The 12,385-nt window shown below is 39.5% G+C and overlaps 1 protein-coding gene across 1 annotated transcript in view; it reads left to right on the forward strand.

Moving 5' to 3' along the window:
• LOC116698386 (ephrin type-A receptor 6-like) overlaps positions 1–12,385 on the forward strand; it is a 183,515-nt gene that overhangs the window by 18,092 nt on the left and 153,038 nt on the right.

Consider the following 12,385-nt stretch of genomic DNA (forward strand, 5'->3'; position numbering starts at 1 on the left):
GCCTCAGCTAAACTTTGGAACACATTGTGATGGATCTTTAAAACATTAAGTATGGGAGTGGCTTGTTCCTTGGAGGTAAAATGATTGCCCCACAACCACAAGGTTAGCGGATCAATCACAGCTCATCCGGCCAATGCAGTAATATAAGTTCACTAAATTGTACTGTGTGTATGTGACGATTTAGAATGAAGTTTGATTTGTTTTTTTATCCGTGTACTGGAAATACTTATGATTATGTAAGGTTGTGTTCTGATAGGTAGTTCTGTTTTGGATTTGGTTTACGGTTGCTCAAAAGCCTAAAATATTATTTTTTTTAAAGAGCCCTGTACAACACATACAAATAGCAGGTTTCTTATGGTGCTGACTTTTGCTGACTAAAAAGACAAATAGAACCACTGGCAGATAATATCTGCAGTATCTAATTGACATCATTGCTGTATAACCCAAAGGCCAAAATGAAACATTGGCTGATGTAGTCACCATGCTCTCTGCAAGTTGGTGTCAGCCAAAGATTGTTTCTTAGAGAGACACCAATGTTTGATTGTGTGTTGTTGTTTTTTTTAAAAGACCAACCGAGTTGTCAGTGGAATTTTAAGCTTTCATACATATTGCATCAATATGTTAAGCTTACGAACCTAATATTTCTGAATGGCCTCCAGTATTTCGGGCAAGTAGCTCATGAAAATCAAATGTTATCAGAAGAGTTCTTATTTATTTCTTGCTGTGAGTTATAAGTCCAGTGTTGAGCCTGTTCAGCCCTGAAGTATCAGTGTAGTTTTACTGACCAAAATGTGATAGAAATGCCTCCTCTCTCTCTCTCTTCACTTGTCTTTTGCCTACACTTTCTTCTCCTTCTGTTGTTTTCTTCTTTACTCCATGTGTCTCCTGATTCCCTCCTCCCTCCCCTAGTTTGACCACTCTTATCCTATCCCATCCTCCTCTAATCCTACCTTTGCTGCATATTGACGTTAATGCACTAAAAATGGAAAAAAAAATAGGTGTGCTTGTGCGTGCGTGCGTGTGTGCGTACGTGCATGCGTGTGTGCGTGTGTTTTGTTGACGATGAGCCGACAAATGCTGGCAGCAAAGGCCTGCTCTACATACACAGCCTGAAGGAGACAGACAGAGAGAATGATAAAGGAAGGGAGAGACAGCCAGACAGCGGGACAGGGCTGAGGTTAAAGCCAGGTAACCATTCATTTTTTATAGGTAGTTAGACAAGCAGTTACACAGTTGTACCAGTATTCAAGAAGTCAATCATTTAGGCTTCTTTTTCTTAGCAAAGTGCAAGTGTCTCTTTGTAGGTTTTTCTGCAGTTCCATGATGAACTGGTGCTTTAATATCACTTATTGTAAAAAAAACCTGAATAAACGTCTGACTTCTTTATTACGATCCTTCAGTGTTATTTTATTAAACATTAATGAACTAATCAAATAATTGAATACATCATTTGGTAAACTATGCCTTCTTAAATGACTCCTCACAGATGTTTGGTAAAACCTACTGCAGAGTAAACCCAAAAAATAAAAATTGGTTCTGATACTGCAGTCAGTCAGGTAGGAAAGGTTGGGATCTGCTCCTCCTGGGAATTGACTTAGAATTCTGTTATAAGGGGACAGCCTCTGACACACACACGCAATAACAGGATCATACAAATGGATGTTTGCACATTGATATTTCTCTCTCTTTCTAACTCTACACATTGAGGTGCACAGTTTTTTATTCCTGAAACATCACCAGCTCATTTCTGTGCACACACACACACACACACACACACACACACACACACGCACTATTGCACACATTCTCATGTGCACATGCACTCCAAAAGAACAGTGTGGTGGCTCAGTTAGAGGAAACAGTGCTTTATCTCTACTAGGCTGTTAACTCCTGTCTGTTTCACTTGACTTGCATCAGAACAACAATATTACAGTGACACTGACGCATGTCCACTGTATTCCAAACCGGAACCTAAAGTCTGCACTTTACTAGCAATGACATTTATTGCAGTGCCAGCAGGCTGGTTACATACCCAAAACGATCAGTTTACAATCAGACAAACACTTGGCTAACCTATGGGCAAGAAACATGGAAGTGTTTACTTTATCACTATAATTACTTTCAGAGACTTAAAAAAGCATTACTGCTGGTAAGAGGTTCAATCTTCATAGATGTTACATTGTGGTCATAATGCTAGTTCAGTGCATTGACGTCATAATTCAACACTTATGCAGTTCATTCTAGTGATGTAGATTTGCAGAGGTTTTCTTTCAGAAATCTGGGGAGCCCCAGCGAGATTTTTTTGGGGAGACTACTTTTGCATTACCTCGCATTAAGTTCAGCGTTCTCTCGCAATATATTGTGTTCCCTCAAATAAGATTTGCATTACCTCGCAATATGTTGTGTTCCTTTTACAGTACCCAGTAATACTTTTCTTCTTCTATTCCTTCTGTGACATGTATCTATTTCCACTTAGAAGCCCAGCAGAATGCCACATCTGGATCAGCTCGTTGATTTTGGGGCATTATGCCGATGTACTTCTCAAAGGACACATTCATACTCTGATTGACACATGCGGCACCTCTGACATCACACATCATCTTTTCATACATTTCCTTTTAGAACAGAGATGAATTTGCCCATACTGTGGCATTGTTCTGGGCCGCTGAGTGGAAATAGAAACATGGCTCAGAAGGAATGGAAGAAGAATAGTATTGCGAGCTTACAGAAAACATATTGCGAGGAAACCCAAAAATAATCCCCTGAGAACATTGAAAGAAGACTAACATATAGCATTCATTAAGATTCAAATTAGCAGACATTTGCACTGGAACTTGTCTTACATACATTGTGAAGTGTATTTGTTTGAATTTTGGTGGAAAGTATTCTTGTCTGGTTTTATGTAATTATTTATATACAAAGTAGCAAACTTTAAAATCTGGTAAGATCTTCAGCAGAATACAGATTTTTCTTTGAGTTGTGAACAACAAGTAGATCTTACAAATCAGTCTTCTATTCATTGTCATTGGAGAAGATTGAGAAGGTATTACTTGCCCATCTCCTAGATAACACTTCCACCTGTCTTTCTGCTAGGGTGACAGAAAATTGTACACACCTCTAAATTCAACTTTCTGAGATACTAACAGATTTGAATTTGGTATTAGAAAACAATCTTCCGTCAGGAAGAGAGTCCGACTCTTTCTATCAACAGTTGAACATCTTTCTTTGTCTCCCAGATTATGTGTGGTTGATTGAAACAGGATTTTTCTTTGGTGCTGTCTATATAGTCTTGTAATAGCTTTGTGCCTAGCAGAGCAATCGCGGTGCTCCATCAAGCTCTGACACATCCATTTGTCACACTCTCTGTGGTCTAATAGAAAGCCAAGGGAAGATGCACACACACACACACACACACACAAAGATGTAACTCCTCGTCTTCAGTACATATGGTTTATTGTATTTTTGGACATGGACATGTCAGTGAGCTGCTGAAAGAGCTATTGAGGAAAATCCAACGTGACACTTTTAAATGAAAAAGAAAAAAAATTGATCAATGCAAAGATGACATTTTTTACCACATCTGATCAAAAATCACTGAGTACTTTTACATGCACACAAATATTCCACTGTTATTTTGAATATGACAATATTCCTAAATTTGATGCAGGTCATGTAAACAGCATATTGTTGTTGGATATTCCAAATAAGGCCTTTTTCCGAATATTCAATTTTCCGTTTATGACATCTGGGATATTCCAGTGTTATTCGGGTTTTGGAGGTATTATTTGGACATGTATACAGTGCCTTCAGAATATGCGTCTCAATCTGGGTTTTTACTGCAGTTTAAGGCCAGTTTACAGCCTCCTGCCTGTTTACAGCTTATGGTCAGTTCTGTGCATTGCTATGGTTGTTGTACACAAAACAGCAGTTGTGTGTGTGTGTGTTGTGTTCGCACTGTCCAACAAGTCTGCCACCGCTTGTAAACTTAAAAAAAAAAAAAATGTATTGCGTACAGCTACATGTAAATGGCAATAATAGTGGAATACTCGCTTTCAATTTCCATTTAAACAGTTTAGTCGTAATGTCGTCATTTTCGGAATTAGGGCAAAAACCGCAATGTTATGTCCATGTAAACATAGTCATTGAAGTGACAAGCTAGAGTGATAAATGGGACCCCACTGTGTGAATTAACAATAATTTGATGAGGACATTATTGTAGACAGTAAAATAATAATCCTATTCCATGTGTATTAAAATGAAGTGACATGTTCGCTCCTAGTTTAGGGAAAATTGTACTGCTGAACCAAAATCACCATCATGCCAAAATGAGACCACTTCACATAGTTCTTCATTCTAGTTTTGGAATGAAAATGATGCAAGGATGGGTGCATAAATTGCTTTAAAAAAGTCAAGCAGAGAGCCTTCAAGTGCTTGCTGATTTCACAGTGGGACAGTCCTGAGCACTTGCCAACCTGGCAGGAGACCTTTCTGTAAGTTGGGCAGTGGAACTGCCCAGGTCCTTTTTTTAATACCAAGTTTTAGTTGCTGTCAAATGAATACACAAAATAGACAGGTTTGATTAATATAATTGAACATTGTTGGTTTAATAATACTACACACATCAAGGTAGTAAACATAAGTGGGACCAATCCAAAGCCCAAGCTTATGATACTGTTTATACAGTGAACTGATTGTGTTTACTGTCCCACAAAAGCCTTTTTTTGAACCAAGAGAAGTTCTGAACTATCCTATATTTACCACTAACCACCTCTAATCATATACATCGACAGCAACATAAAGTATCAATTTTCTTTCTTAGAGATAATACCCTCAAAACCTGTTACATGTCCTTCCCCCTGCACCCCCTTACCATCTCTCCTGCAAGTCAGTCCCATCTTTTGGGACACATTGTTGCATCTCATCAGGTGTTTGTACAATAAAGATGACCAACATCCATCTCTTTGTCACGTGGATTACACCCTTTACAGCTGCTGATGCTGCTGCATCAGTGTGCCGTTGCAGCTGGTGAAGGTCACGTGTTCTGTCATGCCAAAAATTGAAATGGTTCCCTTGCACATTCAAAAAGTCAAATGGATTTCGATGGGTTCAAGTCATTTGCATCCATATGCTAAATTTGTTTACACCCCAGTCCAGTGAAGAGAGGGAGACAGAGAGAAATGTGCCAGTTTGCAGGGTATCAGATTAAAAATGTTCAAGAGCTTATTTCTCTTGGTAGCTGCATAGATTTTAGCAGCTCATTCAATCTGAATATATGTCAACACCTCCAAAACTGCCTCAATCCCAATTCAATCCAGTGGAGGGTATGGATGGGTAGGGGTTCTGCTGCATTTTGTAACAAAATGCTAGGGTAGAAGATTGATCACAGCACTACAGGAAAAAAAAAAAACGCCTCCTTTCTCCCTTCCCTCTTCTCCCTTTCACCCTTGGTATCAATTTACTAAACCCACAATGATGGCTAAGTCCCCGCATCTAATATCATTTGTCTCCAAGGCTTCCAAAACCCACTTATAAACTACATATCTGGGGAGAAAGTGAAGCAAAGACAGATCACTGGGAAATATATCATTGTTCAGGCATCATGTATGCTGTTGGCTGTACCATAATATGCTTATATTTCAGTGTATTGTGTTGCTGTTTTATAGTGAACAAAACATTTAAATGCAAATATTTCCAAAGTTACCATTCCCTGCATTTGGTTGTTTCTCATTTATATTCTTCACCTTCTTCAATGAAATCCAGTTAGAACTGTGACAGAAGAAAGAGCAGGGTCACTTGGCTGAGATTCATCCCCTGAAGCTCCACAGTTCCATCCTCTTTGTCTCTTTTACAAGCAGAGACAGACGTGGGAGAGAGACATATCTTGTTTTCCTCCCAGCTCTCAAGTCTGACTTCAGTCTAGAGCTTGGATCCTACAGGGGAAGGTAAGAGGGGGTTTGGGGTCAGAAGATGGTTCCTGTTAGAGGGATTTGGTTTCATTGGAGATGAATGTTTAGTCTGGCAAGCTCTCTAAAATGCACTTAACATTTTATACAAATTCTGAAGACGCTGGAAGCCGGGCTTTACAGCACACATACTCTGCCTCTTCGCTGCTCCCTCTGTCCTAATTGATCGAGCAGGCCAGACAATCCCGTTTTGTCTGCAGTCATTTCCAGTCAGGCTTGTTTAAGCGTTATAGACTGGAGTCAGATGGCTTTGCTAAGGGAAGATGTCTCCTACTGTTACCAGACAGGCAGACATAGGTTTGAGAGACAGCAACACGCTACCTTTACCTTCTAACACTGTTCCGGTCAAAAATGACCGATTTACACATTCCCTGTACCGTAAATAGGGCATTTTTTTCAGCTTATTGCCTCAAGACGTTATGATTTTCTTCACAAAAGGCATTTGAACACATAAAATTCATTGTGACAACTTTCTTTGAATTTTGAGTGACTTATTCAGCTGGGTGATGTTTTTTTTTGTTTACGGTCAAAAATTACTGCCATAGTAAATTAATGGGAATGAGTATAATTTTCTTCCAGGGGACAGAGATCTCCTTACTCAACTTTCCTGTGCTTGTACACCCACTCTCTCTCTCACACACACAGACAGACAGACAGACAGACAGACGACAGACAGACAGACAGACAGACATTGGTATTTATGTTAAAATAAGAGCAGTTAAAACTGTCACATTGTCAGTTCATGTTGTCATGTTGCCCCAATGAACCACCAATGTTTGCACACACATGCATACACACACACGCACACACGTACACCCACTCACACACATTGCATTAGGGTTATTGGTATTTATGTTAAAATAAGAGCAGTTAAAACTGCCCGGTCAAATTTGACCGCAAACAGTTAATTAAGGGGGGTAGCAATGAAAAGTGTTTAAAGGTTAAAACCCAGAAGAAAACCTAGAACAATGTCCTAATGGATATTTGGGCTAACCTTTATGCACCTTCAATTAGATGTCAAAATAACTGGTGTTTTATAATTCAACACTTCAATGTTCCACTTAACATCTCCTACTGAACATTCATACAATCTTACAAATGAAGTCAGTAGCCAGGTTATTAGCTAAAAAGCTAGCTAAAACTAATGCAGTCTAAGACAACAGCTTTTACCTTATCCTACCTTAATAAAACTTCTAATAGTAAGTATTTTTATTTAAACTGAGTAATAGAGGTGTCTATTCAACTGTATCATCATTGTGGAGGCTGCAGACGGTGGTGCTTTTGAATCCTATTGTGTATACTGACAGGTGATTCTGTTTTTTTTTTTGTTTTTATATTGAGTGTAAGCAAGCAAATGCTTGAAAGGGTACTTGTGAGGAACATGTATTAGAATATTTTTTATCTATCTGCTTATGTATCCATCTTTCAAAAAGGTAAGACAATTAATGGACACCATTATTAATATTATCAAAATATCAAAAGACTTAGCATATTGATTTTGTATGTTAGACCTTTCTTTGGAAATGTATTGGCTTTCCCAAGCTTCGTATATTGCTTTGTTTTTCTCATTATTTTGATTAAATTCAGTGTCAGCTTTCCCAGGCTGTTTGCAGCAATCAATGTGTTGAAGCTACATCCCTCCAACCTAAGCCTACAATAATCCTAATTCTCACTTTATACTCCAATCTGTATCCTAAAGCATCCCATGCAAACTCTCTTCCACCGAGTATTTTCCCTATCTTTTCCCTATCTTTTTCTGTTGTTATGAGAGAATATTTGGCCCTCGAGTGTACTAAGTGCTGCAACACACACATCATCCTCTGACACTGTTACACACAGCTAAGCATTACTTCTTGTCCGCTCTGTCTTACTTTCTTGTGCCTACGTTGCTGTTCATCTTCCTCCTTCCCATCCTCTTGATATCTTTCTCCCATTTCTTACTTTTCACAATCCCCCCCCCCCCCCCCCCCCCCCCGCTGCTTTCTGACAGCCTCTTCTTAACAGAGAGCAGCAGACTGTGAAAACAGGCAAGAGGCAATGTGTCGTAGGTGCATTTGTGTGTGTTCCATCCTGCATGTCTGCAGATGGAGGACAGTATAGTTAACTAAATGAAACAGTAGAAGTGATATTCATTATGTTACTCCAAATAACCCAGTTATTTTATTATTTCTGTTTAATCAGAGCTTGTCTCCTCATCACATTGCTGCTTTCAGGTGCACTTTAAGGTTTTTTTGGTAGGAAATCAAATGGCTGCTGCAACATGGCTTAGTTTTGCCATGTGATGTGTTATTTTATTTAAAAGATCAAACAGGCATGTAGGTCTTCCAGAGACAAACTAGAGACAGGAAAGAGAGATAATATCATACATGTAATAAGCAACATAATCTTTACTGGAAATTGGTGTTCTACAGTTGTCTTTGCCATAAGCATCATATTTCATTAACTCCTTCATATATTTTCAACAGTACTTGATGCCAGCATTGTATTAAGGTACCTCAATCAATACAATATTGTTTCAGCAATGCAGGTTTCTTGTGACAGACCAATAAAGCAGATTTGAATTTAAGTGAATTGGGACTGAGGGAAAGAGAGAATGAGAAAGTGGTGCCCTTTTCGAGAGTTTAAAATGCCAGAGTTGTCTTTATCGTTGACTCAAGTGTTTTGCTAAAGTTGATACCAGTCAGACCCTTGCTTTTGACTCTTTGCATTATGGTTTTGTCCTTGTTTTTCTTTGTTAAGTTGGTTTCATGTTCCTGTTTTTTCCAGTTTCCTGTCTTATTTTGTAGCATCTCTGTTCCCTTATGTGTTGTGGTTTTAGTTCTTGTGTTTTCGTTTTCCTGCTTTTGTCTTTCACCTGTTAACCAACCCTTGTGTCACCTGCCCCTTGTTATCCCTCGTTTACTTGTGTATTTAGTCTCTGTACTGTCTTTGTCTTGTGTGGATCATTATTTTTCTGTTGCTCTGCGGTGTTGTCAAGGTCTGTCCTGTTCTGGTCTGTCTTTGGATTTATTTGTCTTGTGTTCCTGGTGATTTTGTTTTTTGCCCGGATTACTTTTTGTGTTAAGTTTTTGCCTGCTGCTTTTCGGGAATTGTTGCACGAAAGTAGAATAAAGATATGAAGGATAAGTGAAAAAGCGCAGCTTGACTTAATGTGATCCGCTCATCGCGGCTTAATCAGTTGCACGTTTGCCGAGCCAGGATGAACAGGGGAAGCTATGTCCAGCCAGGTGTAGATGGCTGGGATAAGTGCACGTTCTTAAATAGACCACGGTATTGATCAGATTTACTGATGGAGAAATGGAGAAGACGCATGCGGCATATGTTCACCCAATGAGCAGCAGCTTCTAATGGGAAGGAATGAGGAGGGGAAGCAGATAACATGCAGAAAGGGAAATACGGCTGTTATCAAGCGGAGAGAAAAAGCCCAACAGACTATAGCGGACCGACTGAATGTGTAAGGATGTAAAAATATCTCCTTAGCCTATAGTCACTCCACATTATTTTTACAAAGTTGTAGGCTACACTGTGTTTTTAATTGCTTTAAATATGCTAGTTTCTGTTTTTATGTGATAAATGTGCTGGTTTTACTGTAAAGTGTCTTTGAGTAACCTAGAATGTATAGCACAATATACATAGTTTGTATTATTGTTTAGCCTACTTTGTCTTAAACGTGAGCAGAGGGAATTGATGTTCCTCGGGAAATGTACCCGAAGGACTAGGCTTAATTTCAAACCCTTGTTCACAACGCGAGAACATGTTTTACAACCAAATGCACAAATCTCTATAAGCTGTCTAATTCTAAATATCTTTGTATAATGTTCATGTAGAACAATCAGAAAGGGACAAAAAGAAGTGACTTCAATACATGCTGTGAGCAAATATGTAAAACAGTATTCATGTTTTGTTGTTTTTATCCTTCTGACAAGTGACAGCACCAAAATAAAAAAATGAAGAAGCACTGTGGTGTTCCTGGTGGGATAAATGTAAACTACACTATATATTTATATAGGCCATGTTATTGGTCCAGTGATGTGACACTTATTGAGAAGATTATGAAATCAAAGTAAGCTATAATAAAAAATATTCGGCCTACGCATTAAGTAACACAAACTGTCCTTTTATTAGAGAAGGACAAGCATTAAGAAAATGAAATTATGAAAGTATTGGTATCTGACCAGTCTGCAATTATTATCATCTGGTAATATTGCTACGTTGACACACTTAATCTCCGGAGCGCGTCCTGTATAACCCTGAAACTGCACAGACCACGGACGCCGCGCTGCTCATCTCTACTTTTACTTTTTTTGTCAAAGCTAAATTCAGAGCATGCCAGGCAGACACAAAGCATACAATCTTACAGATGCATGCGGTGGAGATGGGCTCATACATATCCTACATGCAGCAGACCGCTATGGACTTGCGTCGGTCGCACAGACAAGGAGTTCCAGAAGAGGCTGCATGTGTCTACGACAATGCACGGACCATTGCGTGTTTTGTGACCTGCCGATGTGCATACAACCAGCGCTGGACTTGTTCATAACGAATCAGACATCACTCTGTGAGTAAAGAATCCAGTCTGCAATGTAGATCAGACACTTCACTGAAAAATCATGGATTGGCTATATGGTCAAAGATAGTTTTTTTTTTTACTTAAATATAGTTATCTTAAGTCTCTGCCAGAGACGCCTGTTGTAAAAGTAACAAGTAATGTAAAACACTACTTTCCATAGGGGATAACTAAGTAAAGTAACAGATTACTTTTTTAAGAAGTAACAAGCAAACGCTACATTTTAAGTAACTTCCCCAACACTGGCCTTGGTTACCATTCAAGGTGTCACCTGCTTATCAGATAAACATTGGGAGCAAGTTGGGGTTTAGTATCTTGTCCAGGGGCACATCAACATGTAGACTGTGAGGGGCCAGGGATTGAACCACCGAACCACTTGGATGACTGCTCCACCTCCTGAGCCACAGCCGCCCTATAGGTCGACAACAAATTCATGTTCTGGGTTGACTTTATTTGTGTGTCTGTGCAGCACACTTCCCCCTACCTGGGTGACCTGGTCTTATCTATAAGCTGTCTGTGGTTGTACCCTGCTACCTCACCCACTGGAAGTGTCTGTGTTTTTGTGTGTCTGTCTGTGTGTGTGTGTGTGTGTGTGTGTGTGTGTGTGTGTGTGTGTGTGTGTGTGTGTGTGTGTTGTGTTGTGTGTGTGTGTGTCTATCTGTGTGTGTGTGTGTGGTGTGTGTGTGTGTGTGTGTGTGTGGTGTGTGTGGTGTGTGTATGTGTGTGTGTTCTCATTGTGCCGCTGTGTGCAGCCGTCACTGTGATCTCACATCAGTCAGATGCTGCTGAGCCACACATTGACATTCCAGACAGCCTGCCTCTCTGGCAAAAATAGATATGTAAAACGACAAGGTCTTTTCCCTTCGTTTTTCCCATGCACAGTTCCCCTGAGCTGGTTGAGGAGAGAAAAAAAGAAGGGTCTCTGGTCTGTGTCAGCTCAGATGACAAAGAGTCAGTGTGTGTGAAGGGGAGTGACATATCACCGTTTAGGCAAATGAGATTGAGAAGAGGTTGAAAGGAGACAAGGTTCATGCCCTTAGCCGGTGTTGATCGTGCAGGTAGATAGGTTTTTACTAGCGGTTGGATTTTGATACTGTTGATAAATGACATTTTTGCCAACAATGAAGATACTGTATGTGTATTGTCACCTAAGATCGTACAGTTTTCATGTGGGATTCATTGGTTTTTGTTACCCTGAGGGTTGAATTTGCTTTAAAGCAAGTGTTACCTTGGGATCTCTGGTAATTTGTAATAATTAGGAAGGTTGTTTTTGATCTTAACGCAAATAACCTACCATATTTCACTAAACACAGGTCATGTGATAACATTAGTCCCAGGCAAATTGGCTTTTCTGTGATTTAAGGTTGAATTGGCTGTGTTGGCAATTAAAAATGAAAGTTCTGACAGAGTCTTGACATCATATCCGGGGGATAATGTCAGTTAATTTTCATTCAAATACAGACTTTGTTTATTCGTCCAAATGCACCGCACAAAACACAGAACTAAAGGATTATTAGTAAAACCTGTTCAATTTCTCATTAATGCAATTATCTAATCAACCAATCACATGGCAGTTGCTTCAATGCATTTAGGGGTGTGGTCCTTGTCAAGACAATCTCCTGAACTCCAAACTGAAGGTCAGAATGGGAAAGAAAGGTGATTTATGCAATTTTGAGCGTGGCATGGTTGTTGGTGCCAGACGGGCCGGTCTGAGTATTTCACAATCTGCTCAGTTACTGGAATTTTCGTGCACAACCATTTCTAGGGTTTACAAAGAATTGTGTGTAAAGGGAAAAACATCCAGTATGCGGCAGTCCTGTGGGTGAAAATGCCTTGTTGATGCTAGAGGTCAGAG

This window comes from Etheostoma spectabile, chromosome 11 (assembly GCF_008692095.1).
Source record: "Etheostoma spectabile isolate EspeVRDwgs_2016 chromosome 11, UIUC_Espe_1.0, whole genome shotgun sequence".
Taxonomy (NCBI): Eukaryota; Metazoa; Chordata; class Actinopteri; order Perciformes; family Percidae; genus Etheostoma; species Etheostoma spectabile.